The sequence below is a fragment of the Saccopteryx bilineata genome, chromosome 4 (assembly GCF_036850765.1).
Source record: "Saccopteryx bilineata isolate mSacBil1 chromosome 4, mSacBil1_pri_phased_curated, whole genome shotgun sequence".
NCBI classification, from domain to species: Eukaryota; Metazoa; Chordata; class Mammalia; order Chiroptera; family Emballonuridae; genus Saccopteryx; species Saccopteryx bilineata.
The window spans coordinates 101,648,406-101,675,045 of NC_089493.1; the positions used below are offsets into that span (position 1 = coordinate 101,648,406).

General features: G+C 36.9%; 1 protein-coding gene across 2 annotated transcripts in view; it reads right to left on the minus strand.

The window, feature by feature from the left end:
* PRKD1 (protein kinase D1) overlaps nt 1-26,640 on the minus strand; it is a 394,696-nt gene that overhangs the window by 184,894 nt on the left and 183,162 nt on the right. The gene's annotated exons all lie outside the window — the stretch shown is intronic.

Sequence of the window (26,640 nt, forward strand, 5' to 3'; positions counted from 1 at the left end):
CAAAATATGTAGAAATTAAAAATAAAAATAATGGTAAAATTCATGTTGACATGACTCCAAGTCAGGAGGAAAGAAATCACATATCCTAAAAGCAAGAATGATCAAATGATCTAATCAGATACAGAAAACAAGAGATATGGATAAAATTTGAAGAAATTCTCAGCTGTAAGTTGGTTATGGAATATATGTGGAAAGAGGTGTGCATTTTCGTATGACCTATAGCAATCCAATAGCACGGAAATGAGTCAGTTTATTACAATTCCGTTGCACGTACTGTTGCATTTGTTTGCTACAGAAAGGTCAGTCCATTTTGGCATGTTCAAAAATAAGAGATGACTCAACACATCTAAGCTTGTTCCCTGTGTGGGCAGTAGTGTTATCTTGATCCTCTGACTCAGGAAAGCACCAGAGGGGACAAGCCAACTGTCCCTCTATAGCTGTTCTTACATTGCATTTAGCTTTCATGCAATTTAGGTTAAAAAGTACAAAAGCTAAAAGTCAATTTCTTTTAAGTACAGTACTTAGTTCACACTCTCCTTATAGGGATGAATTTAAGAGTTTATCATTCAAATACTAACTCCTGATTGCACAAATATAATGAAAGACTTTATAATGAACAAACCTAGAAAAGTTAGATTAGTAACAATTACTATTATAATACTAATAATTACAATATCGTTCCCTGCATTTCCCCCCTTCCTTAAATGCAGGAAAAGGCCCTAATTTCAAATCACAGCCCCAATTGATGAATTCTTTTTTAAAAGTAGAATAATTTGGTCAAATATATGGAATGTCTTTAAGAATCTTAAAGCAAAATTTTAAACTGATTACAAAAGTGTCAATCCACAATCATATGATCTCTTGAAGGTCTGTCTGCCCCAGCACTGGATATTTTCATGAAAACCATCAAACAATCTAGGCTAATCTGGTGTGTGAGAAGGGCTTTTTTCTCATACATGACCTTTTCACACACTTATTAAAGATTTTATTTATAAATTAATATGTGTAATGTAGTAGAAAAAGGTCATAGGTCAACTGTCTTCCTTATTCCTAAAACTGGTGATGGTTCTGACATGACAATAAAGGTGTATTTTAAGGGGCTTCTGTTGGGGAAAAATATATAGAATATGATATCTTTTGAGGATAAATACAATATATTATAAATTTGTTTTTCTTATTAATAAAATTAATAAAATAAAGGGTTACATCCATGTGAGACATTTTGTATGAATTAAAAGTAAGTATATTCAGAACATATTCTTCCTCTTAAGAGTCTGTCGATGACCAGGCTTAAAACTACTTCTTGGCTATTACCAACAAGACAAGTAATAACAAGTGTTGAAGAGGTTGTGGAGAAAAAGGAACCCTCATTCACCGCTGGTGGGAATGTAAACTGGTACTGCCATTATGTAAGACAGTATGGTGGTTCCTCACATTATTAAGAACAGAATTACCATATGACCCAGCAATCCTTCTACTGGTTGTTTACCCTCCAAGAACTTGAAAACATTGGCACTCAAAGACACATGCACCCCCATGTTCATCGTGGCATTGTTCACAGTGGCCAAGACATGGAAACATCCAAAGTGTCCCTCGATAGAGGTTGAATAATGAAGATATGGTACATATATACAATGGAATACTACTCAGCCATAAGAAATGACATATTGCCATTTATAACAATATGGATAGACCTTGAGAATATTATGCAAAGTGAAATAAGTGAATTAGAAAAAGCTAAGAACTATATGATTTCACATATAGGTGGGATATAAAAATGAGACTCATGAACATAAACAAAAGTGAAGTGGTTATCAGACAAAGGGGGTGGGGAAGGGTATTAGAAAGGGACAATACGGTGAGGGAAAATGATTAGACTTTGGGTGATGGGCACACAACACAATCAACAGTACTAATGCTATACAAATGTTTACCCGAAACCTATGTATTCTTATTGAACAATGTCTTCCCGTTAGATTTAATTTCTAAATTAAAAAAGATTAAAAAATACTTCTGTATATCACTTAAAGTTGCTTTCCTTAAAATAAACAAAGAGCTGGAATGATGTCACTGCTTCCAGTATAGCAACTAAAAATGAAAAATAGTTCTCTCTTTTGGTAATTTCCAATAGTATTTGGAATACAAGAAAGAGAAATCTAAAATACTATTTTTCCCAATTTAGGAACAATGGATAGTTCATGTACTATTTTAAAAATCAACTGCATTGAAGCATCATTTATACAAAATACCCATACAAGCAAAATCAAACAAGCCATGAAACATTTTCATTAAACCCCCACTCAGATTTTACTGTATCCTCTTCTAGTTGATGCCGCCCACAATTTTGACCCAAGGCATAGATCTACTGTCTGTCACCACAGATTAGTTCACCTTTTCATATAAACGGAATCATACAGTATTACTATGTACTCTCTTCTGGCTGGCTTCTTTTGCTCACTATGTTTTTGATACTCATTTATACATAGTGCATTTGAGATTCACCTCTTTTATTACTTTTTACTATTTTGTTACATGGATTTAGCATAACTGTTTATCCATTAATCCACAGATAAACATTTATATTTTTTTAGATTTTATTTATTCATTTTTAGAGAGAGGGGAGAGAAAGAGAAACAGAGAGAGAAGGGGAGGAGCAAGAAGCAACAACGCCCATATGTACCTTGACCGGGCAAGCCCAGGGTTTTGAACCAGAGACCTCAGTGCTCCAGGTCAATGCTTTATCCATTGTACCACCACAGGTCAGGCAAACATTTAACTTTTATCCAGTATGTGGCTATCTCAAATAAAAAATGAATATTTCTGTGCAAGTTCTTCAGTGGGAATGTTTTTTAATTTCTTATAAGTACCTAGGAACAGAATTTCTGAGTCACATGATAAGTTTATGTTTGCTCTATATACCTATCCTTATGCCAATACCCCATTATACTTACTATTGGAGCTTAATACTAAGCCTTAAATTCAGGTAGTGTAAGCCTCTTTTCCTTTTCAAGATTGCTTTTTAGGTCTTCTGAATTTCCACATGCATTTTAGATTCACTTTGTCGATTTCTACCAAGAAAATCTGCTGTGATTTCCAATGACAATGCACTGAAACACAGATCAGGTTGAAGATACTTACATTTTAACAATGTAAAGACACTTATTTTGTTATGGTCAATGTAAATTACCCTATTTATTAGTTTCTTTAAAATTTTTCTCAAAATGTTTTATAATATTCAGTGTACATATCTGAGACACATTTGCTAAATTTATCTTTTATATTACTATACATAATAACACACAGGGGAAGCAACCATCTGCTTCTCTCCTCCTCCCTCTTTCTCTCCTGCAACTAGCTCCACTGGTTAGAGCATAGCCCCAGGCGCTGTGGATAGCTCCGTTGGTCTGAGCATGTCACCCTCAGGTGCTAAGAATAGCTTGATTGATTTGAGCATTGGTCCAAGACAGGGGTTGCCAGGCGAATCCTGGTCAGGGTGCATGCGGGAGTCTGCCTCACTATCTCTCCTCCTCTCACCTAAAAAGAAAAAGAAAAAAAAAAGAAAGAGAGAGAGAGAAAAGAAAAAAAGATATAATAAAATGCACACTTTTAGTTTGTAGTTCTGCAAGTTTTGAAAAATGTATACCATAACCATATGTCATATGTAAGGTGTACACAAACACAGTCAAGAAATATAGAATAGTTCCATCTTCCAAATCATTCCTCTATGCTTGTTTGCTGTCAGCTTTTCCCCTGAGCCTCATTCCCTGGAAACCACTGAACTATTTTCTGTTCGTATCATTTGGTCTTTTCAAATGTCATATCAATGTTACCATACAATTCATAATTTTGAATCTGGGTTATTACTGTTGTTTTTTTACTTAATATAATAAATTTGAAATTTGTTCATGCTGTTATTTTCCATTACTGAGGAGTGTTTCATTGTATTACATGGATGTACCACAGTGTATGTATCCCTTTCTCAGTTATAGGACATTTTAGTTCCAGTTTTTGACTCTTACAAATAAAGCTGCTAGTAATGCTCACTTAGAGGTTTTTGTGTGAATGTAAGTTTTACTTCTCTGCATGTATGAAAGTATCTGGATAACTTGATAAGAAACTGTCAAACATTTTTCAAAGTGGCTGTACCATTTTACATTCCCACCAGGTATGTGTGAAAGTTCTAGTTGTTCTATATCCTTCGTAATGTCAGTTGTTTCTTTTTAGACATTTTAATAAGTATAAAATGTTATCTTATAGATTTAACTTGTATTTCCCCAATGAGTAATGGTATTGAGCAACTTTTCATGTGCTTATTTAACACACACACATCTGATCAACTGTTTTGCCTGTTTATTTTTTTTGTTTTTTGTTTTTTTAGAGAGAGACAGGAGAGAGAGAGAGAGAGAGAGAGAGAGAGAGAGAGAGAGAAGGGGGAGGAGCAGGAAGCATCAGCTCCCATATGTGCGTTGACCAGGCAAGCCCAGGGTTTCAAACTGGCGACCTCAGTGTTCCAGGTCGACACTTTATCCATTTTGCCTGTTGTTAAAGATACGTTGTTTCTTGTTTACTTCTAGTAGTTATTTATATATTCTATATAAGTTGTTTGTAAGGCATTTCATAGACATTTTCTTTCAGTTTGTGGCTTGTCTTTTCATTCCCTTTTCATTATTTTTAGAAGTTTTTCATTTTATGGAGCCAAATTTATCAATACTTTCTTTATGAATCATGCTTTTGGTATAATATCTAATAAAGATTTACATAAACTAAGGTAACAAAATGTTCATGTTTTTATTCTATAAACTTTATTTTGGGGGGGTTAGATTTGGGCCTACTATCTAAAGTGATTTTTGAATGAAGTAAAAAATATAGATTGATGTACTTTTTTTTTGGTATACTCTGGAAGCTTTTTAGAGAATTTGTTTTAAGTTCTTCCTGAAATGTTTTGGTAGAATTATCAGTCAGAGCTCTATATGAAAATGAATTTTTCTTTTTGAAAGGTTTAAAATGCCATACTCAATCTCCTTAATAGGTACATCACTAGTTAAATTTCAATTTCCTCTTAAAGGAGTTGTAAAATTTGTAACTTTCAAGAAACCTATTTATTTCATCCACGTTGTCAAATCTGTGTGGGTATAAAATTTTTTATGCTATTTCTTTATCACCTTTTAATGCCTGTAGGATATGTTGTAATGTCTATTAGTTTCTTATATTTTTACTTTGCGTGGTCTCTCTTTTTTGCTTGATTAGTCTGGGTATTGCTCTATCTATCTGTTTTTATGTTAGTACCATACTATGTTAATTACTATAATATATTTGAAATCAGGAAATGTAATGCCTTCAGTTTTACTCTTCTTGCTCCAAAGTGTTTGGGCTATCTGGGGTCTTTTGCAGTTCTATATAAATTTTATAATTGTTTTTCTATTTCTGTAAAAAAATATGCCAATGGGATTTTGATAGGGATTTCACTGAATCTGTAGCTCTCTTTTGGAAGTAATTTTAACAATATTAATTGGGATATCTTCCCATTTATTTGTGTTTAATTTCTTTCAGCCGTGTTTCATAGTTTTCAGTGCACAATTTTTTCACCTGGAATTTTCATATAAATTCTTGAAAGTTCTTTTCTTCTAACCTCATCACTTTTATCATTTCTGGTCTGTTTCCAGTCTCTCTTTTAATCCTGATATGGACATACTTTCCTGCCTTTTTCACACTTGTTACTTTTAAAATTAGATGCCATATACAGTATTATGAATTAATATGAGCAGTTGCACATTGTTGTTTTCCTTTAAAGAATGTCATATTTGTTTTGGTTAAACATGAAGAAACTTTCAAATCCATTTTATCTTTTTAAGGCTTATTTTTAAGCTTTGTTAGGGCAGCTCTGGAGTTGTACTTGCTCTAAGGTAGGTCAGCTTTACTACTAATGCAGGACTCTTTGAACTTATCACTATGGAATGCCTCAAGTGTTCAGGAAAATCTTTCCTATTTGGTAGAAATTCAACTATCTTTCACCCCTATATGAGCTCTGGAAGTGTTCATTTCATAGCTTCACAAAAGTTGCTCTTTCTTGTCTTACAGAATTGTCACCCTATATATACACAGATTTTAATTCTATCCAGTACTCAAATGGACCACCAACCAGATCTCCGGAGTTCGTTCTTTTATAGATCCCACCTCTACAGTATTCCTTCTTTAAAAGCCTTGTTGACATGTGACTCCTCCACACAGCCAAACAAGGCTCTGCTATGCTCTCTCTTCCATAGTAGAATCTAGATCCTGTTTTTAAGCAGAAAGCTCAGATGATTATAGAGTTAATTTGTCTGTTACCTTTCCCTCGGGGATCACAGTCCTGTGCTACCTGTTGGCTAGTGTCTAAAACAGATATTTTATATGTTTCATATTGTTTTCTATTTTATTTTGGACCAGAAAAGCATGTCCATATTAGATACAACTTGTGAGTTAAAGCCAAAGTCTTTTATGCTTTTAAAACATAAAATAGAAATTTCTTCTATCAGCCTTTAGGTACATTTAATTCAGTGTAAGTTGCATTTTCAAGGAAAGTAAATAAGGCAAGGGAAATGAAGGCAAAAATAAATGAATGGGACTATCCTAAACTAAAAAGCTTCTGCACAGCATAAGAAACTGGAAAAAAAAAAGACAAAAACAAAAAGGCAGCCAAGCAAATAGGAGATGATAGTTATAAACAACAGCTTCAATAAGGGGTTAATATCCAAAATCTATAAAGATCTCATAAAGCTCATCAATAAACAAGCAAACAATCAAATTAAAAAATGGGGAGAGGACCTGACTGGACACTTTGCCTAAGAAGACTTACAAATGGCCAACAGATATATGAAAAGATGCTCATCTTTGCTAGCTGTTAGAGAAATGCAAATCAAATCTATAACCAAATACTACCTCACACTTGTTAGACTGGCTATTATCAACAAAACAGTATCAATAGATGTTGGAGAGACTATGGAGAAAAAGGAACCCTCATTCACTACCAGTGGGAATGTAAACTGGTATAGCCATTATGGAAGAAAGTATGGTGGTTGCTCAAAAAATTAAGAATAGAATTAACATATGATCTGGCAATCCCTCTACTGGGTATCTACTCAAAAAACATTGGTATACAAAGATACATGCTGGCCCGTTGGCTCACTGGTAAAACATCAGCCTGACATGTGGATGTCCTGGGTTCGATTCCCAACCAGGGCACACAGGAGAAGTGCCCATCTGCTTCTCCACCCCTCCTCTTCTCATATTTCTCTCTCTTTCTCTCTTCTCCTCCCCTCCTGCAGCAGCCATGGCTCGTTTGAAGCAAGTTGGCCCTCGGGGGCTGAGGATGACTCTATGGCCTCCACCTCAGGCACTAAAAAAGGGCTCCAGTTGCAATAGAGCAAAGGCCTGGAGGGCAGAGCATCATGCCCTAGTGGGTTTTCCTGGTAGATCCTGGTCCAGGTGCATGCTGGAGTCAGTCTTAGCCTCCTCTTCTCTCACTAAAATTAAAATTAAAAAAAGGACACATGCACCCCCATGCTCATTGTAGCATTATTCACAGTGGCCAAGACAGAGAAACAACCAAAGTTTCCTTCGATAGAGGATTAGATAAAGAAGATGTGGTCCGTATAAAAAATGGAATACTACTCAGTCATTAGAAATTATGAGATAGTGCCATTTACAACATGGATGGACCTTGAGAACATTGTACTGAGTGAAATAAGTAAATCAGAAAAAGCTAAGAACTGCATGATGTCACACACAGGTGGGATTTAAAAATGAGACTTATAAACATGGATAAAAATGAAATGGTTACCAGGGAGAGCGGGGAGTAGAGTAGTAAAAAGAGAGACCTATATATGGTGAGGGGAAATGGTTTAACTTGGGGTGATGGCAACAATGCAATCAACAGGTCAAATGTTATAGAAATGTTCACCTGAAACCTATGTACCCTTATTGATTAATGTCACTCCATTAAATTAAATTTTATAAATAAAATTTAAAAAAGAAAAAGTAAGTTAAAAATAAATTGCCTGTATTTGGTAAGAGTACATTTTTAGGACAAGTAATAATATAAAAATATAAGATTTAATAATTATATAATTCTCAAGCTTCAGTTTGAGCTACACTGGGTAAAAATTAAAATGTTAGAGGATAGTCCCTAAATAAAATACAAAAGTTCTTCAAAATATAAACCATTAATGCAGAGATCCTATATTATCATCCTTTCTAAAAAGCATGGGTAGATGATTCTGACTCAAAAGAAGAGAAAACTGAAGGGATTCAGTACTTCTCTGGAGTCAATAAGAACATAATAGCTGGAGATAAAGAGATATGAAACAGTAAGTGTTCCTCTGAAGAAGAGCTAAACTTTTCAGTGTCTTCCGACTAATGCCTTGTCCGTGTGCCTGTGTGGTGCAAGGGTTAGGTGAGAAAACTGGAGAGGATTCGTAGGAGACAGGGTTTCGTCAGCTCATCATAGTTTCAGTGCAACCTGGCCTTATCCACATGCCTCTCACTATATTCAGGACATTTCTGTATTCCATGTACCTGTGGTCCTATGTCGCTGACATTTGAACATTGCATTCTGTGTTGGGTCTCTTTGTAATTCCATGGGTAGAAAATAATAAGTGATCTGGTGTTAAGTAAGCCTTGAATGCCTCACATCCTAACTGTTATATTTCTAAGGATGACGCATAAAGCATGTTTAAGAATAAGAATAGATAGAATAATACCAATATATGCCACACATATTAAAAGTATTATTTAAAAAGACTACATTTTTAAAATAAAAATTGTGTTACAAGTGTTCATAAAGGTTTCCGTATAATAAACAAACAACCAAGGTCAGGATATCTTCTTGCTCACTTTCCTTTTTATTGGGTCATAAATGTGGCTTTTCTTTCTTCATCAACGAGCCATTCAGAAACAGCTGTAGAGCCCCGTGAAGCAGGGGCCACGGTGGAAGGTGGACATCTAGACACTTGGAACAGCTGCCATGGTAGCTAAGGGTTCATATTCTTTTCTGATTGTACCTTTTTTATGGAACAGAAAAAGATATATACGCATTTACCATTTACTGTTAAGAGAATAAAATCTTTGCTTTTATGTAACATAACAATTTGCTTGAATAGAAACTATATACAATAAGACTTTTAAAAATTATACTTAAAAGTGATGTCTGGAAGGTGAAAAGTGTTAACGGAACAATGCCTGACAGCTGAGAAGAGAACATATTGGGGGAAAACATTCATGGAACCACATTCCCTAATTTGGTCATAATCATCTGTTTTTATGTGAAGGTGTGTGAGCTTTGAAATCTGAAAACCCTCATTAAACTAAACAGGCTTTCAGCAGGCCTCAGAGGCTTGTAAACTCAGCTGGAGTTTATTACAAGATCAGTTCTGTGTTGCTCAGAGGCTTTGTGGCTGTGAGTGCAAACATCTGAGATAAGTGATTTCAAGCTCTCTCCAAGTCCGACTCTAACAAAACTGGCCACTGTGAAAATACGGCCAACAATCCCGGCACTGGTCCTAAGCTCTTTAATTCTACCCTATGCTGGAAACCTCTGTGCTGCTGTGTGTATCATTTGGCATTTTTGGCCACAGAGCACAATTTACTGTTACATTTCACTATAAATTCATGGCTGGCCAGACAATGTGTTCCAGAGTAGAATAAATACATGTTTTAATGAGTAGCTGAAATACGACCTGGCCAACGGGAACTCTAAGGAACAAAGGGTGCTTTTCCATAGTTTGAGGCCAATCACAAAGGGCAAGGAGCAAGTAATACCAGAAACAAATTACAAAGAGAGTGAGGAGAGAGAGAAACATGGCCTGCTGTAGAACTGAAAGTACACTTCCATTTGCTTTTGCTAAAAGGTGATGAAGTCCTGAAATTAAATAATTCTGCTCAATAACAGGACACAACAGGTAGTTGATTAATGCGCTCTTCTCACTGAAGGCGCTTCCCAGTCATTTCCCAAGAACGCTTCCATCTATGAATGATGCCATGCCTGCTCACCCTTAATAAGCAAAGAAATTAGAAAGTGCAACCACTTCCTAGCTTGACCAGAATACTCCCTAAGTGTTGTTTCAGGAGTACAGACATGGACATGTGAGCAAGCCCATCAGCAGTAAACTTTTACTTAGAAATATAAAGTGTAAATTAAAAGGGGGAAAAAGTGAATAGTCTATATTTTTGGAGGTATATTTCTGAAATGTGTTTAAAGTTGAAATGTGTTTACTTGATGATTTCATATCCTGAAAAGGAGGCACATGAAAAAAGTGTTGTACTACAACCACAAAGCTATGTGACCAGTTTCTAAATGTAATCTTAGGACACAGAAACCAGAAAAAAATATGAAAAACCTTTCTTTTTCCCTCCCTCCCTGTTCCACCCAACACCCACTCATCGACCCCAAAATCCCCACCAAACTAGGCAGAAAGTGAATGACTGCTGATCTATCATAATAATTAGAGAATCATTACCAAAGGTAAAGCTTTGCTATCTTACTATTAGCAGATTTTATTATACATTGATTCTCCAAATGATGTGATTCATGAAAATAAATCTGTAATATGTAGTCTTATAAAATATCTTTAAACAGCCTTTGAAAATTTCCAATTTCCAAAATGATGAAGACGAAATGATAGTGTTGAAATAAGACTCATTATACATTTCCCAAGCCATGAAAAACAGCAAGTGTCCACTGCAGGAGCCAGTACCACATGCATTCTCCATTTTGCTTTGTATTCCCTGGCCACATTGATGCTGTCCACATGCAGGTAATCCTGGCTAGCAATCATACTCCTTGCCTTGTTCCCTCTGTTGGTCCTTCTCTCATATCAGAGCCTGCAATCATATGACTCTACTCCACAAACCCAATGCTTCCTTTGAAAAAAAATGCCTAATATCAGAGGTCTATCAACTTCCGAATTCTTCAAAGTACAAATTTAGAAACACAAGAGACCCTCTACTTAGACCTCTTCTCTCTGCTTTACTGCCAAAAAACCTTCCATTTCTCATTCAAGACAAGACTTTAATTTATTCCACTCTTGCTTTCATAAAGGCAGACCTAGAGTTTCACCCAGGGACTCGCTGTTCTGCTTAGATCTCTAATTTTTAGCCACTCTCTTTTGCTTTAAGTTCAAAATCCCATTGTTTAAACAATCATTTTCATTCATAATTTACAATTTGACCGTAGCCAGACCCTCTATAGTATCACAACAAAGAAAAATTAAAGGAAAAATAAATATCTGAAGAAGGAAGGAATGTATTTCATCAAAGAGAGGCCTGCTTGGAATCTTCTGGAAATAAAGTTTGAATCAAATGAGAAATGTTAGATTTCGGCTATGAAATTCTACGAGACATAGAAACATGCATGTAACCTAAGCTTGCAGTATTTTTGGGAAATAAAACTAGAGCATACATTTTTCTTCCTTGGGTATATAAATATATTGAAGATTTTTATGAGATATTGCTAAAGAAGTCTGTTGAATAAATTGCCAGCTTATCTTAGATATGACTCAGTGTGATGCTTAATCATTACAGAAACTTCCTTTTGTATTTTAATTTGAATAATATGTCATCTATTAAAAAGAAAAAAGCAATAAGAAATTACTAATATTATCATTAACTCTAACGCAGCAACTTCTGTGTATAAACTTCCTAGAGGGATTTTAAATCATTATTTTGTTGCACAAAATTTTCAAGTTTTAAAATAAGTGTTCATAGCAAGCAATTATAGGAGGTAATAATTAGAATCTCACCATTGTTGTATAAAAACATATTATCCTACATTATACCTTGACAGATTACGAGTCAGTGATTGCTATTAGAAGTCTTATAGGTACTCTGAAATTATTCACACAATAGTAATTAGGTGTGTGGATATGCAGCTTGGAATTGAAAAAAAAAAAGTATTTCACACTCTTTGTCTCCCTCTGAATAAAACTGCCATTATCACATATAGTAGACTTTTTACATCTCATAATAAGGCTACATGTTTGTTCATTACTTTAATTAATTAATGAAAATGGGTGCATGTATGGGATAATAAATTAAGAATATGACAGCAACTAAAAAGGATTTAGCAAAAATTAAGAATCATCAACTTTGGAGAAGAAATACTTCCTGAGATTATTTATTTCATCTTCTCATTTTAGATGAGTAGATTGATGCCCAAAACGTATTTAGAAGTCTAGCCAAGGTCTCAATGCTAGGTAACTCCCAGAACAGGGAGGAGTAGCAGGTTCTCTTAAGTCATGCTGCTTGACCTTTCCATTCAGCTCTGGTTCTGTTAGAAGGGAAACAGAGGAAGAGTGGCCAACTGTCCAGCAAACAGAGATTCAGAACTGAAAGCCCTGAGCACTTTTCTTTGCCAGGAAGTCCTGGACTCAGCCTTGCCAATGTTGAGTTTTGAACATAAACAAGGCAAATGACTTAACGAGCTTTGCAGCAGCTATGAGCTGGCAATCCTAGTTCTTAGGAGACAGACAAATCATTAAAAGAGGAGCAGCAGTGAATTAGTCCATCAAAAGCTGGCTGACAGCTAAATGGACAGCTCATAGCAGCAGAAGAACTAGTTGGGATCACTAAGACAAGGAGCAGTCAGTCTTACACATCTTACCCTCAAAGGACTGAAAAGATTGCCACTAAATTTCTAAAATGATATTGAAAAGTAAAATGTAGTCATCTTTTGGGGGGAAAATCTGGATATTTGCTACCATTTGAAGTGATGATGATAAATGAAGGATACTATTAGTAAACTATACTTTGGGTTTGTATTTCAGATGCATGAAGTACAATTTTTCCATTTTACTAAATTTTAACATTAAACATTCATAGACCAATGACCAAAAACTGCTCATCTCTGAAGCACAGATTTGCAACAATGAATTTAGTTAATGCTTCAAGATGACACTAACCATCATATAGTTACTGGACTGCACTGTTAGTCAATTTATAAAGATCAGTTAAAAAAAATCTTCAGTAAAAATAAGTAAATAATTAAACCATCTCCTTTTAAACTGTTATGCTCATATTATAAAATGTCTGATTAAATTTATTCTAGGTAATTTTTCTTTAAAAAATATCTATAATTGGGTAGGTCTAAGTATGTGTAATAAACAGGGATGTAACAACACTGAAGGAGGGTGCAGGAGAGAGATCTGCTTTGATTATAGCTCAGGTCATAAACAGAAATGAAGGTTGGGGTGAAGAATTTGGAGGTGAAACACATTCCTTACCAAAGCTGTCTAAATGGTATGCTGTACAGCAGGGGTCCCCAAAACTTTTACACAGGGGGCCAGTTCACTGTCCCTTTGACTGTTGCAGCGCCACCACATACAGTGCTCCTCTCACTGACCACCAATGAAAGAGGTGCCTCTTCCGGAAGTGCGGCAGCCAGCCAGATAAATGGCCTCAGGGGGCTGCATGCAGCCCGCGGGCCATAGTTTGGGCACGCCTGCGAGGGACAAGGAGTGGGTATGGACACCGGCCTCCCACCTCAAGTGGAAAAGCTGGTGTCATGAATCCAACAGTGGTGATGAGAACTCACCTGTATCACCATGGCACACACGCACAGACATCACCTCTCACAAGAGGTAGATGCAAACACAGCACGGCAAACCACCAATGCACACTGCTCTGCATTCACTCACTAAGTACTGAGCCAACATGTAGGCACTGTTTCCCTGCTAAATTAGACATGGAATGATAAATGGAACCAGACCTGATCCCTTCTCATGAGGTAAGTCAGAGATGTCATCAGGAGAGTATAAGTGTTGACCTCACACAGGTCAACCAAACAAAAGAGGGAATACGGCCCAGTGAGGTAAGTGTTAGAAAGAAATGGAGCAGCATTCTAAGAAAGGAGATAACAAAGGACTATAAGGACTAGACAGGGAATTAGGAAATATTTTCCCTAAAGGAATAACATTTCAGCTCAGATCTAATGCTAAAAATTAGTGACTTCAGATGAAGGATGGTCAGAGGTAGGACTTCTAGGCAAAGCCAGTATCTACTGTATATAAAAATCTTACATGTTCTTTGCTGTCCTTAAAAAATGACAGTGACAAGTCTCCTTGATGAAGGGCAGAAAAGAGTACCGCAGGTTGGCCTTTCGCATCTCATGGTCACCCACAAGGGGAAAAGGTTTGTGTCAGGATCTCCTTTATAGCTCTGATACCACATGAGACCCCACAACTGCTCACTCATTTACGAATCCCCTGGACTTAGACATAGATCTGAGTTTGAGGATTAGGTTAACATTTCCCAAAGCATATGCACTAACTCCATAAGCAGCACTATGACAATAAAGTTTGAAAAACATTTGAAAATGTGGCATATACTACCTCCCTGAAAATTCATCATTATAATTAATGTTTACAAAGAAATTGTTTCCCACTCATATTTCTATATTTGGCACACATATGTATATATCTAACATATATGTGTATATGAATATCTACATGTACTTATACTTTTGTTGATTAATTAATGGCTTCTGAGGACTGCTATAAAGATTAAAAGAAGTAATATATGCAAAGTATTTAAATAGGGCCAGACCCACAGTAAATGCTTGATAAGTGTTTGTGGTTTTATTATAGATGATAACTACAATAAATTATAAGAAAGTTACTTAAGGGAAAAACCAAGATTTTCTAGGCCACTCGGTTCTTCACCAAAAACTCTAGATGAGGAACAGCTCAACTGCACACAGCAGGCATGCTCAGCATTCTGCTATTTCTGCTTGGCTCCCATAGCTTCATTACAGCTCACATCATTTCTCATTGTCTCTAGCCCGGTCCTGAGACTAAAAAGGCTACTCTAAGGCTCTCTTCATGTCCAATCTTGTGGATTTTCTTATGCATATATTCATTATACTCAAGATACCTTATTTTTCTTTAAAACTAACTTACAATACAGTGAAGAGTAACTTACTGATTTTTAATACTACCTTCTTTATATTCATATTATGAGATTTTTGCATTAATTTCAGGTACAGTATTAGAATCAAGAAAGGGCCACAGATTTGGAGGCTGGCATTGATACTGTGAAATTCCATTGTTCTGACTCTGCCGCTAATGATCCTTTGGTTGCATGGATAAAAATCTCTTTCTGAAAGCCAGATCCCCAAGGAGTGCCTGTACCTTTTCTTCTCTGGACTGATAAGCAGGCAGTGCATCTGATTTAAAGGAGCAAAGTAAAAACAATTTTTCTAATTTACTTTGATGTTCTCCACGATAGGAAAGACTTTTCCCTCATGTAAAATGCTCTACTGCTTCTGGAAAGAATGCTGTAGCCTGTGGAAGAGTCAAGAGTAGCCAAAAATAATAAAACCTTCTGCCACCCCACCAGAAGCAATGTTTAATAAATAGGCCTTTCAGTTCACTTCCAAGTGGCCAGATGTCCTCAACTGTGCTCAGAGTCAAGGGCAGGCTCTGGCCCCACCTACACAGTCCTATACTTGTATTAGAAGGCTATCTGCAAGGACTTTTATGGATGTCAAGGAAGCCTTGGGACCCTGATTCAGGTTGCTGGGTCATAGAAATGGATTATACTTCCAGCAAAACTGACAAATGGCCTGTTGTTGTCCCTCATAAAGGCAGATATAGATCATTTACAAATACTAGGAAGAATGGTGACAGAGAACAAGTACCCTTGAGCCCAAGAGTGGCGGATTAAAGGATTAGACATTGCCTGACCAGGTGATGGTGCAGTGGATAGAGCGGCAGATTGGGATGCAAAGAACTCAGTTTTGAAACCCTAAGGTTTCGAACCAGGAGTTTGGCTCACCAGCTTAAGCGCAGGGTAGCTGGCTTGAGTGTAGGATCATAGACATGACCCCATGGTTGCTAGTTTGAGCCCAAAGGTCAATGGCTTGAGCAAGGGGACACTCATTCTGCCGCAACCTGCCGGTCAAGGCATATATGAGAAAGCAATCAATAACAACTAAGGAGACTAAGGAGTCGCAACAAAGAATTGATGCTTCTTATCTCTCTCTCCCTTCCTGTCTGTCTGTCCCTATCTGTCCCTCTCTCTGTCTCTTTCTCTCTGTCTCTGTCACACACACACACACACACACACACACAGGATTAGAATATTGAGAAAAAAAACCTATATATGTTTGTATTCTTTAATTTAGGTTATAGTAAAAATGGATAGAAAGGCGAAACCTTATATAGTACTATGACTTAGCATTAAGTAGTTTAATTTCTTTCATTTTTTTCTACATGTCAAAAGTCATCTATAAATATACACTGTAATATGAAATAACTTGAATTTTTTAAAAATTAAAAACAGTAGTAGCTGATCTGCCAATAACAAAATATACCTTGTGACATAAATTATTCCAGTACAAGTCTGTATTTTTTATTGTATTGGGTGCCTGGAGACACCGTGGTTTATATAAAAATAGCCCTCACCCTCATGCAGATCTAAGATACTTGCTTTGTTTTCTCTGCCCAAAATACATTAGTTTCTTAGAGGTGACACAGGCAATCCCAAAAAACCTAACTTCTTATGTTCTTCATCCTGTTCCTTTTGTAGTTCTAAGATTCGATTTGCTCTTAATAACAAGATAGTAGAGAAAGAAAAAGCCAGTGTGGAAAATGCTTTAAGTGAGACATTTTGAGAGAAGTTCCTATTTACTTTTAAAAGAGGGCACAACAAAATCCTCTTGGGAGGAACCTGGTTTACAGTGTGATATCTGAGAAATCTGGGCTATCTGAATAGCCCAGCAACTTGCGTGGTCAAAACTTTTGTTGTCCTTGAAGCAACCAGGAACTTATAAAAGGGTGGCCTGTGAATATGTGGTTTCCACCTAGACCGCATCATTTCAGAGAGGGAACAGGTGCATATAAAAATTAAAACGAAAATATTTGAGTTAAACATAATATTTTAAACCTCACTATGTATATGGTGAACCATACTGATTATATCAGTACTGAAAATACACTGTAGTTTGTTGAAAACAGATAACCAAGAAATGAGAACCAAAGATTTGATATCTCACTCTAAATTCATAGAAAATAAAATCTACTAGTTGAGACTGGAACATGTTAAGAATCAGAACATCATGTTTCCCAAAACTTCAACTGCAACAATCAAAATTCAGATTACTGGCAAAACACTCAAGATATAGTGTACTCTAAATTCCACTCCATTTCTCTTGTCCCATTTATAGAAATTCTCATTACAAAAAGAAGCTGTGTTTAATGCATACTCCCTCATTTACCTCGGCTCCAGGAGAGCTGTCTGCCCCAGCTCTACTCTCAAGCCAACACTGCCAATGACATTCATATTGCCATATTCTTTTGGTGATTATCAGTTCTCATAGGCAACATCTCAGCATCACTTGACACATTTGATAACTCTTGCCTTTCAACAAAACACTTGATGGGCTGTCACTTTTCAGTCATATTGACCAAATCTTCCCCTTCTTGCTAATCTCTTAAATAGATGATGCAGTGTTCAGGGCTCATTCTTTACAAAGTTTTTCTACATTTGTAATTACTCCCTTAGAGGATCTCATCCACTTACTTGGCTTTAAATACCATATATACTTAGACAACACAAAGGTTGCCCTCTGTCACTGAGCTTTCCCCTGAAACACTAATCCATCTATCTAAAGATAATCAACAGCCTGACCGGGCGGTGACGCAGTGGATAGAGCGTCGGACTGGGATGCGGAGGACCAAGGTTTGAGACCCCGAGGTTGTCAGCTTGAGCGCAGGCTCATCTGGTTTGAGCAAAGCTCACCAGCTTGGACCCAAGGTCGCTGGCTTGAGCAAGGGGTTACTCGGTCTGCTATAGCCCATGGTCAAGGCACATATGAGAGAGCAATCAATGAACAATTAAGGTGTCTCAACAAAGAATTGATGCTCCTCATCTCTCTCCATTCCTGTCTGTCTGTCTCTATCTATCCCTCTCTCTGACTCTGTCTCTGTAAAACAAATAAATTAAATAAATAAATAATAAAGATAATCAACAACTCTGTATAGGTACATATATGACGTAGTCACATCAACATGTTTACCACAGAACTAATACCAACCTCTGATTACACCTCCTTACAGCTCCCCATCTCAAGAAACGAAACCAACGTCCAGTTGTTCAAATCCAAAACCCTGCTATCATCTTTGAATTTTTTTACATTTCATATGCAATCCATCAACAAATCCTGTTAGCTCTACAATATAACTATAGTATACTCCAACTCTGAATTCCTCATCGGCTCCACTGTTAAGTCCCTACTGTAGGGGGAGAGGAAGAGGAAGTGGGAGGGGGAGGGGCACAAAGAAAACTAGATAGAAGGTGATGGAGGACAATCTGACTTTGGGTGATGGGTATGCAACATAATTGAATGACAAGATAACCTGGACATGTTATCTTTGAACATATGTACCCTGATTTATTGATGTCACCCCATTAAAATTAATAAAAATTTATATTAAAAAAAAGTCCCTACTGCAAGCCACCATCTCTCAACCAAACCCCAATAACTGCTCAAGCCACCTGCTGCTCCTCTTGCTCCCACAGATCAATTCTACACATGGAAACTGGAGTCATCCTTTGAAAACACATACCAGGTCAAAGCCCTCTGAAGGCTTCCCTTCCCACAGAGTCATCCCTTAATCGTTACCAGAGCCAAATGGGGTTCTCACCCAGCTATTCCCTCAGCCCTCATTTTCTATCTCTCTTCCTCTATTCTGGCCCCATAACTATTTAAATAGATCATAAACAATTCTTCCCCAGGGTATTTTGCACCTGTTCTCTGACTGGAAAATTCCTTTTCTCGGTCTTCACGTGGCTAATTCCTTTATTTTACTCAAGTGTCGCCTCCTCAGCACAGCTTTCCCTGGCCACCCTAAGTAAAAAACTGCTCCTCTAACTCCCATTTACTTCAGAGAAGTCACCACTACTGGAAGTTATCTCTACCTTTATTTTCTTAAATTATTATGTGTCTGCCAATTAGAATATAAGCTCCATTACAATATAAGCCCCATTACAGCAGAGACTTTGCCTATCACATTACCTAGTATAATTGAAGGGCCTAAAATACTGTCTGGTACATAGCAGGTGCTCAATATGTAGTGTTGAATGCATCAATAAAAAAGTCACAATAAGCCAAGCTATTTTACCTCACAGAAGTAATAGAGGAATTAGTTAACTAATATATACCATTTTTCTTTAACAAAACCAACCCAAGCAGGGTTAAAAAAAACCTCAATGGAGGCTTCAGAATCTATCTAGAGACATTTTAAAAAAACTGGCATCTAGCTATCGATTGTTTAAAGAGATGATCTCCCTTGGTATTCTAATTCTACAATTAAAACATGTCAATGACCCGTATATGCTGGGACAGTCTGTTCCCCTTTGACTCTTAAAATAAAAAAGTTTTTATTTTTAGAAATCAGGATTTCCTTTCCCTGCAGAGGTTACGACGCAGACACATTTGAATGCTGAAATGTTTACGATGCCTTTGGCAGACGGCTCACACTGGATGAGCGCATTTCCCCAGCACAGAAACGCCAGGTCTCTGAGGGCTTGATTCTCACTCTCTGTGCCCTGGGTGCCTTAGCACAGTATCCTGACCGTATCACCTCTGGAAAACTGTAGATTAATAAAGGAAAACTGAAGATGCCCACTGACAAAATCAACAGACAACCACAGGATCCTGGCTCATGTCACCTCTCCTACCACTCTCCCCTCCCCCTCAGTTCTCAGAAGCTGAACTCAGGTACCAAGCACAGCAGGACTCTGGTCTTTGTTTCTGCTGTTCCCTCTGGTTGGCATTCTATGCCCAAATATCTTTTTTTATTATTATTTCATTATGTATATAGATGGACAGTATCTCTCTAATCACTAAAATGTGAGCTCATGTGAGCAAGGACTGTGTGTTTGGTTCAATGCCATAACTAGGTACCCGGGACAAGACCAGGCTCAGAGCAGAGTCAATAAACAGTCACTGAATGAATGCTCCATAAATTCATCATCCATTCCCAATTCCCCTCATTATTCACTGAACAAAATTATTTTTGTGTGTGTGTGTGTGACAGAGACAGAGAGAGGGACAGACAGACAGGAAGGGAGAGAGACGAGAAGCATCAGATTCTTCATGTGGCTCCTTAGTCTTCTTAGTTGCACTGAACAAAATTTTATTAACTTCAGAACTATTATTCAGCCTGCTATTCTGACACCTTCTTTAGAATAATATGTCCTTTCTTCCTTATGAAATGATTCACTTTATTGATTTGGAGAACATTACTGGAATGTAAACAAATCTTCCTCACAGCTAACTATTCTTAATATATTTCATTCATTTGTGAATTGACATACTTTAGGAGTCTCTGATTTTGTTTTACTACTTTTCTGGAACAATTTTATCATTCCTGTAATAAGACTGTACTGCCAATATACTGTAAATAATTTCAATGAAAGCAGCTTCAAAAAATTACAATTAAAAATACAATTCTTAAAATAAATACAATTCTTTCTAAATGCATATATAAAACCACTCCAAATAATTTATGTATTGTATCTATGAACACTGTGTAATCTGGCTATAAAACTATTTGCAATGGTTTCCAATAGGAAACATCTATAGAGAATATTTTGATTCTATTAATAATTAGGGTCAATTATAATTTATTGACTATAATGTTCTATGATTTTGGATTTCAAAATATTGGGGAAAATAAATTTAAATCTATATAATTAACCAAAATCCACACTAAAGAAATTAAATATAAAATAATTATATAAATAAATTATAAAGAAATATGAACATACTATATCTGATAAGGGAAAGTCCTTTCTAATCATTTAAGCCAAGAAGACTTCTGGTTCAAGATGGCAGATGAAGCACAATCATTAACATTTCATTTCCACAAATTCTACTGAAACAACAGTAAAGTGCAAAGAAAATTTAACCCATATCACCACTGAATATGGGAGTGGAGAGCCATCAATGAACCAAACTTCTGACAAATATTAAGAAGATGAAAATCTGATAGAAATCTGTGTCATGCAGGCCCTCATCTTTCCTGTACATCTATTTAAATAGAGGCTCTGACTCCTGTTTTCCTCAGTGTAAGCTTCCAGGGAGCAGGCATTTCATAGCATCCTTCACTGCTACATCCTCAGCACCTAAGAACATGCTAGGCCCAAAATAAGTGCTCAGTAAGTCTACTGAATGAATTAATAACCAGACATAGAAAATTCAAGACAAAATTTAAGATGAATCATTTTAATGAACTACAATGCCACCTTTTAAAATCCAATGGCAATAATGTATGAAGTTCTCAATAAGTAAATTCTGAATGAATGAACAAATGAATGAATTGTGGAAAATGAAATCTTTTATGTTGTGAGATATTTGTCATGATGTTCTGGTAATGAAAAAGATTATAAAATAGTATAAACAATGGGGCCCTTATTTTGTTAAAAATTAATGCATTCATAAAAAAGAACTTGAAGAAAATCCAAAAATACTAACTATAGCTGTATCTAGGAATGGAATTATGAAAGACTGTATTATCTTGTATGCTTTTTGCATTTTTCAAATTGTCCACTACAAATGTGTAATCCCTTTGTAGAAAAGCCCTTGTATAACAGACAAAGTTAGTTCTGCTGTTCTCTTAGGGGTAATGTGCTGCTCTTCCACTCTTCAGCAGTTCATTCCATGTCATGTTCCAGATTGTAGCCCTACTGCTCAAACACGCAGGAAAGAAAGAGAGCAAAACTGGGGTGGAGGGAGCTAGCAAGCAGGAAGTTACAGAGATGGAAAAGAACCTAGCTATGGGTTATATTCTGCCTTCTAGGATAGATTAGGGCCTGTTGCAGTTGGAATGCACACCAGATATACCTGTATGTATATGTACTGCTCACAAAACTTAGGGGATATTTTATCACTTCATATTCATTTTGAAGTATCCCCTAATTTTTGTGAGCACTGTATATGTGCCTCTGGTGGGGATGAAATGTAGGGGTCACTCTTCCAGTGACTCATTCCCTACCATCATTTTCAGAGTGCTTCCTTTGTCACAGTACAGCTGCCAGCACCAGGATAGAACCATGGTGAGAATATGACTGAATGTGCCAGGTCTGGCACACTTAGCTCACCGACTTTCTTGGTGGTGATTACTGAACCATGCTGGCTGTTACCTTTCTTACCTACGCGCAAGTAAATCATGTGGCTGACGTGTTAGAACAAAGGCTGGCCTATAGTGAAGCGTAATAATCAATGTTATAATAATTAGCTCTTATTAAGATAAGGAGATTATTTAAATCATTGACTGACAGATGAAACCCTATACCTCTAAACCCTTATTGAAACACAAATGCCATACTTACTTTCCTCCTATCATATGCAAAATTGCTTTAGAGAAAATAAAACAAGTTGCTGGCAGACTCATTTGGGAATGTACATCATACTCAGATGAAATGTTACACAACATAAAATATTACAAAAATTGTTCACAATCACAGTGAAGTAGGTATCCCAAGGCAAAGTCTGATGAGATTTCAAAGGAATTACTGCCTTGGTCTGGCACTGTCAGAAACAAGGATCACAGCATTGAGTCCTTATCAGGCTCCTGCAGAGGTGCAACCAGTGTCCTAACAAGTGTGGGCCACGAGACGAGATGACCAGAAGAAACAGAGCATGCTAGTAAAGCAAATTAAGTCAGAAAATTTTATCTTCTCAAAACATCTGTCTCTGTGATGGGAGACAATCATAGTGCTGGTGGTGTGGTGGCTTTGCCATTGCATATTCATTGCTGTTTTGTGGAAGAGCCTTCCCCTTTTTGGTGGAGGGAATTACTATTCCATCCCTGACCTGTTAAGTATACAAGGAAGGAACATGTCTTCCTCAGGTAGAGGGATGATGATATGACCCAAGTGCGCAGACTGGAACCTGCTCAGTCACTGGGAGTGGACTAACACTCAGCTAGTCTCATCCCCCCTTGGAAAAAGCCTGAAATAGCTATTCCAGTCTCTCATGCTAGAGGAGGCCAGAGACACTTACTTCAGGGTTAGTCTACTGAGGTTTCAGGGAATGCTTTCCTTTATGACAAAACATGGAGGCACACAAGTTATGCTCACTAACTTCCCTGACCTCTCAGCTACCTTCTGCATTTATTCAAAGTTTTTTGTTTTTTTTAAATGGGGGTTATAACAGTTTTTTGGGTTTTTTTTTGTTTTGTTTTTGTTTTTTTACAGAGGCAGAGATAGACAGGGACAGACAGACAGGAACGGAGAGAGATGAGAAGCATCAATCATCAGTTTCTCATTGCGCGTTGCGACTTCTCAGTTGTTCATTGATTGCCTTCTCACATGTGCCCTGACCGCGGGCCCTCAGCAGACCAAGCAACCCCTTGCTGGAGCCAGCAACCCTGGGTCCAAGCTGGTGAGCTCTTTGCTCAAGCCAGATGAGCCCGCGCTCAAGATGGCGACCCCAGGGTCTCGAACCTGGGTCCTTCCTCATCCCAGTCCGACGCTCCATCCACTGCGCCACCACCCGGCCAGGCTATTCAAAGTTTTATAAGTATGCGATGTGTAGAATGTGGGCAACCATTTATGGCCAACAGACTAAAGCCAAGAAAATCATAGAGCTACCATCCCAGCAACCTAAGATTATGGAGCTGCATAGAGACCCTAGAACCTCCTAACCTCAGCAACTCCATATTAAATACATTTATGTGTCCTTATATCTTATATTGTTCTGTGGGTTTTCTGTCACATGGGGCTGAAGGTATTTATGATAGATTGAACACATAAAAACGACGAGCAATTATTTCCATCCCTCTATCCATGGCCATTCAGTTGCCCTGAAATTTTGTTTCCTCCCATTCTGATTCTGAGATGGGCCATGTGACTTGCTTTGACCAATAAGATGTAAGCAAACATGATTCAAGCAGAGGCTCGAAAAGCTGTGTAGATTAGGGTCTGTTCTCTCTTGCCACCTTTGAAACGTGCCACTGCCCTGTGGCCAGCATGCACATGCACACACACACATAACGGGAATTTTCTTCTGGCACTTAAAACTATTATTCAGTTCAGCCAAGAACTCACTCATGTCACAGATGAACATGTGAAGCTCTGAAAGCCATCTTTGTTGTTTCACCCCCATCTTCTTGTTCACTTAAACAAAGTGGTAAACCAACAATCGTGTCAGAACTCTATTCACTCATTACTTCCAAAATAGGCTGCTTCCACAGGATTAAAGGATTTAGAGAAAATAGGCAAAATTATTCTGTGAGATATTACTGGTCCTATGAATTTTATAATAAAGAATATTATACATTTTATTATTTATAAGCTATATACTGCACCATTTTTATGTCATAAAAATTATAAAAAAATATTTCAGCGAGTTGGTTGTTAAACATTTATCAGCACACTACTGTGTATGATAAAATGTGCCACCTTGCCCCCTGAATCCCAGAGGCTGAGACAGGGAAGCCATCCTTCCAGTTCTCCATCATGGAAAAGAGACAATAAATTATTTTCCCTAAGAGAATGCTGCTCAGCTCTGTAGGAAAAGAATGACACAATCAGTTAGAGAGGTTGTAACTTCCTTAGAGATCTGTGGGAAAGCTAAAATAATGATTGGAGGTGAAGTGGGAAGGTAGACTTCCAAACATAAGGACTTTGTACTGGCATTCCTCTCCAGGAGTGAGCAGTAAATTATTCTTTCTTCTACCCATGTTTTCCAAAATGTTTACACCAATTAAAAAAAGAAACCGGTAACAATTTCTTATGTGAGCCTCATATTTGAAGATTCATTGTGAGGATCCATGGTAATTAAGGTCAAAGGCCAAAAAATGATGTTAGCTGATACAGAGGTTAAATTTAATTTTTCTGGTTCCATGAAATTATCAAGGAACAACCTATAATACTTTTTAAAAATGTAAAGGAGTATTCAGGAATAAATTTTTCTGATTTCCTGGTCTGTTTCATAACCTTTACTTTCTATTGCTAAAGTACGTGTATGAAAATAGGAGAAAAGAACCTAGTAGTTTAGTCCCTCCTACCATCATTTTTCCAAAGTCATATTAGGAACAGAGTGTGGGAGGTGTGCAGGAGAGATCTCAGGCTGAGGAAAATCAATCTCTTAGTAGAAAGAAATGGGGACAGAGCCTGTGTGACTATTTGAAACAGGAAAAATGTAGAAAGAAATAACAAGACAAGACATTTTTTAGAAAAAACATAGAAAGGAAAATAAATGAGTTGAAAAAGTAATGTGATACAGTGAAAAAAAATTGTGAAAGTACAGAGCCAAAAACTGTGAATGTAAGAGGTATATTAAAGAAATAGGAACAACAAAAGAATCACAATGAAAGTAATTTTACCAGAGCTAGAGAGAAACTTCTGTGCATAATATAATTAGTTTCAGGCTTATGGTGCCATTACAAGTATTTCAGAACGGACTCTGTAAATACTTGCCAAACCTTCTTAAACTTAAGTTGCTAGCCATTTACTCCACATTTGGGGGGGCCAAGTGTTGGATGGCTCTCAATTTGGTAATAACTATAAATAAAGTCAACAGTCTGTGCCTCAGGCTGGTGTTCGCAGAGTACTCTAACATACTATACGTCTGTTAGTCTACTTTTCATGTTCTGACTTCTTGAACATTCCTGAGACAGCAGATTCTTGCCATTTTAGCCAGACAGAATTCATTCTTTCTTCATTGAAAATGACAACTAGGCTTCCTGTTTCCCTTGGCAAATATCTTTCCTTCCCTTTATTCCTACAACTCAAATTCTCTCTTCTCTCCACCCCAGAAAAAGCCACCATAGAGTGTTTCATGTGTATTTTGTGTTTGATAATGTATGCATATATTTTCATTTACATAAATACTATTCACACAACATATCCCTTTGTTGATTTTTCCTTTTAAAATGTTCCCGTATTGCTATATGTACATTAAATCCAGAGTTTTATCTGCTGCATAGTATTCCTTTGTGTCCACTATATTCTACTTACACACTTTTCTAGTGATGATACACAATCTTTACTAACATGCTGCCTGCTATAAAAAATGCTTCAGTGGATATCCTGACATACATTTCATGTACCTGGAAGAAATTTTTTGAAGCTATATATTCCCCCCCCCCAAATGCTAAAGTTACAATATTTATACATTTTAATTTAATTAAATAGTGACAAACTGCTCATTAGGAGAGCTGCTCCAGTCTACATTTTCACCAGCAGTGCCTGACGCTTCCCAAATACAGAAATTCTCAGTAATAATTGGCATTACCCAACTTCAAATTTTTTGCATTTCAATAAGTGAAAAATGACAATTCATAATTTCTTTAGTGTTCATGTATCTAATACAAAATAATTTGAGAGTTTCTTCTTCTAAAGGTTAGATTTTCATGTTCTTTGCCTAGTTTTTCTATTGGTGTTTCTTTCTTTCTCTAGCTGATTTTTTGAAACTCCTTGTTTTGCACATATTGGTCCCTTCATGGGTTTCAGATACTAGAAATACCTATATATTTACCCATTTAGTCACATGTTTATTAATGCTGCCCATAGTGACCTTTGGTGAAAATGAAATTCATCAGGTTTTCATTTTATGATTCATTTTATGATGGCTTTCTTCCCTCTTGCCATTACAGGATA